The sequence below is a fragment of the Tupaia chinensis genome, unplaced genomic scaffold (assembly GCF_000334495.1).
Source record: "Tupaia chinensis unplaced genomic scaffold, TupChi_1.0 Scaffold000349_1, whole genome shotgun sequence".
NCBI lineage: Eukaryota > Metazoa > Chordata > Mammalia > Scandentia > Tupaiidae > Tupaia > Tupaia belangeri.
The window spans coordinates 346,945-350,437 of NW_006159843.1; positions in this window are offsets into that span (position 1 = coordinate 346,945).

The window sequence follows — 3,493 nt, forward strand, 5'->3', positions numbered from 1 at the left end:
TTTTTGAGAGATTTTCACTGTAGGGCGCGTGCGCTCGCCAGACAGACAGAGAGAGACGTAGAGACAGAAAGCGAGAAATCACCCCCCAGGGGGGATGGTCACGCTGCAATCCCTTCTCCTCCATTCTCCTCTCGGGATCTTGGGCACGCATGTACACGCGCCCGGCGTGAGTTTTAAGCCACCGGGTCCAGGACGTGAACCGCGGTCGACTACGTGGGAGTCCAGCGACATAGCCATTACGCTAACTGCTGGTTCCCCTTATTTAGTCTTTCTGAAGAGGATCACTTTGGTGTATGTCTGCCATGTTGTACCAAGTACTGTCTTTCTGTGCTTCCGTTTCCTGATCAGCAAAATAGAAGGCCATGCGAGTTCCTTCTAGCATTCCCATTCTTAATGTATGAACAGTATGCCTTACCATGTTCAGATGCTTTTTAACCTTTTGAAGCAGACTCTGGGTGCCTGGGCGAAAAGGAAAATTGAAAAAGTTTCAAGACGAGAGGGAAGTCTCATACCCTCTATCCCAAGGAGAGCCCAGATATCCCATGGTAAATAGGCAAGAGACAGCCAGTGGGTGGAGTGAGATGGGAGGGGGCTGGAGAGGGCTTGAGCTGGCAGCAACAGGATTCAGAAGCCAGAGTGAGAAAAACTGGGTTAGAGGGAGAATAGGGCCCCAGGTTAGCGGCAAGAAGCCTGGGGCAGGTCACAGAGGTGGTGGAGGTGGGCCTGGGCACTATTTTAAAGTCATTGCCCATAAAATAGAGTGAGAGCGTTAGAGGAAATGGAGTCCTCTTTGGGTTCTCGCGGGTCCATGGAGATCGAGTCCCGGCTGGGTGGGTGGGAGAGTGTGGGGTGTAGGTCTAAGAAGACAGGCATATTGAACTGTTTCCCATGACTTTGCTATTTTTTCATAATTCTATGAATTTCAATAGGTGTAGATTTGTGTTATGGCACCACGAGCAGGATGTAGAACAAATAGTTCCTTAACAAGCATTTAAAAGGAAAAACATAATTGCCTTTTGGGATAACATACCCACGGAACTATTTGAGTTACCTTAGAAAGTTTGTTTCATTTTCAGCACTTGGATTTTCAAGATGATTTTTAGTCTAATGACTACATTAAGTTCTTCTGATCAGGCTACTTAAATTAATGTCCTATTTCATAGACTCCAGGTTTTCACCTTTTAACATCTGGGAGATTGCAATGCGCCTTATCTTTGAGTGGGTCTTAGGAGTCCGCGGTAGTCCTGGGGAAAACCGAGCACGATGCTTGGAGTGATAGAATGATGCTTGCTGATGCCAGATGAGCACAGGCTTCCGTGTCATCGTTCACTTCTGAACCGAAGGCTCTTCGCCTGAGCTGGGGATTCAGAGCTGTGGAAATGTGAACCCTCTCCCCCAGTGCTGCATGGATGAGTGCAGGCAGTGGGCCTGGGGCTCAGTGATCGAGCCCTTGTGGTACAGTGTGATGAAGACGATCACAGAGCAATGACTAGGGACAGGAAGTCCATGGGTTCTGAGAACCCCGGGTGTGTCCCACATTTTCAGAGTAGGGGGTCTTTGAGCTGTATCTCAAGATTGAGTGGGATGATTCATCTAAGTAGAGAGAGAGTGAGTGAGAGTGAGGAGGAGAAGATGTCTCAGAGCTAATCCTCAGAGGGCCTGCTGGTTGACCACAGTCGGGTGCAAGTGTTACGAAGGGAGTTTAGGTTGAAAACTCTTGTCCATGTCAGGTCACCGAAGGCCTTTAATTCCATATTCAGGATTGTAATCATAATCTTCTGAGATTTTGGAAGATTTTTATGCCGGGAGTTGTCTAATAGGATTTTTGCATTTTAGAAAGATGACTTAGAAGCATCAGGAAGAGAGTTGGGGGCTGAGGGGAACAAATTGGGAGGTCGAAGAATGGCCTAATAGGTTGGAGGAGTGAAGCTGGAGAGATGATGGGACTTGAACTAAGGCAATTGCAGTGAAGATGAGGACGGACAAGTTCTTGTGATGCTCGGGAAGTCGAGTTGATAGAATGTGATCCTTCCCTGGGTGTGAACTGAGGGGAAAGGCCAGGATTAAGGGCAACTCCCAGGCTTCTCACTGGAATGGACATTGGTGCCATGAGACCATCAGGACCACAGTGGGATGCTTCAAGTCCGGGAGCAAAATGAGCTCAGTTTTGGCTTTGTGGAACTTGCAGTGCCTAGGAGACTTGTATGGGCAGAAACATGGGTTGGGAATGTGACAGGATTGCCTCGGAGAGAGGTCTGGGAGCCATCAGGGAGTCAGCGAGATTGTCCAGGAAGTGTGTGGGATGAGAAGGGAAGAGGAGCAAAGACAATGTCCCAGGACGCACCCCCTCCCATTTACAGGGTGAGAGCAGGAAGAGGTGCAATCTGTGGGAGCAAAGGAGTGGGAGACAGTGACCAATGCCATGAACTAGCAGGATAGGGCTGATGGTCCATTCAATTCTTAGTTGGCAAATCACTGGTGTGCTGTTGAGAGCAGGTTCAATGGAATGCGATGGCGGCGTTGGGTGCAGCCAGATTGTAATGATTTGGAGTGACTTCAAGGCAGAAATTGCAATAAAAAGCATAGCCTCCTCTTGCAAGAAACTAGGCTATAAAGGAAGAGGGGCATATGGAGTCTTGAGCGGCTGCTTCTTTGATTGTTGGGTTAATGCTTTATAAAGGTCTCTTTGTTAATGTGTTTTTCTACTGGCAGAGTGGAACATTCTCAGACGCTGCGATTCTTTAATTTCCTTGAAGTGGCACTTTTTGCTTTTCGTTCATGATTTAACCATTATAAAAATGCCCAGCCACCGCTTGCTGCAAGAACATAAATTCCGCTTCTTATCATGGAATTCTTCTCAAGGCCATTACCTTTGAAGTGGTTTGATACATTGAAACAAAACAAAAAGTTGGGAAATTGAAACCCTAAAAGATTTAGCTTGTTTACAAGAAAGGAAAAGATAATGAGAAGATCTAACTTTGTAAGCTCTGGTTATGCTTAATTGAAAGCAATTGTGTGAAAATTTTTCTCTCTTTATTGCCTTTGAACTATGGGCTAAAAAGAAAAAGTGACAGTGCTTGCAGGTAGTGTGTGCTCTGGAGTGGCTTTGAATTAGCGGTGGTGGGTGTTCGAACAAAGAATCTAAACAACGTGTGATTTACTTTTTGTAGCACATGGTCATGAATTGGATTGAGCAGTAATTTCAGAAAAACGTGCACAGGAGAATCATGTGGTATATATTCATTTATTCCACAAAGATGTAGTGATTACCCACATGCTCAGGTTTTGATTAGACCCTGTATTTAATGGGTTAGACCCATTCTTTAAACATCAGAGGATTTAAATAATGCCTTCATAATTGGTACACAGGAAGCTGTGCCTTAAGAGAGTGGTGGACGATAGTTCCAAGAAAGGAGAGGGTCCTGTGGTGGGTGATCAAGGAAGGCTTCTTGGAAGAGGTAGCATTTGAGCTGAGAGACACGTTCTTTGTTCT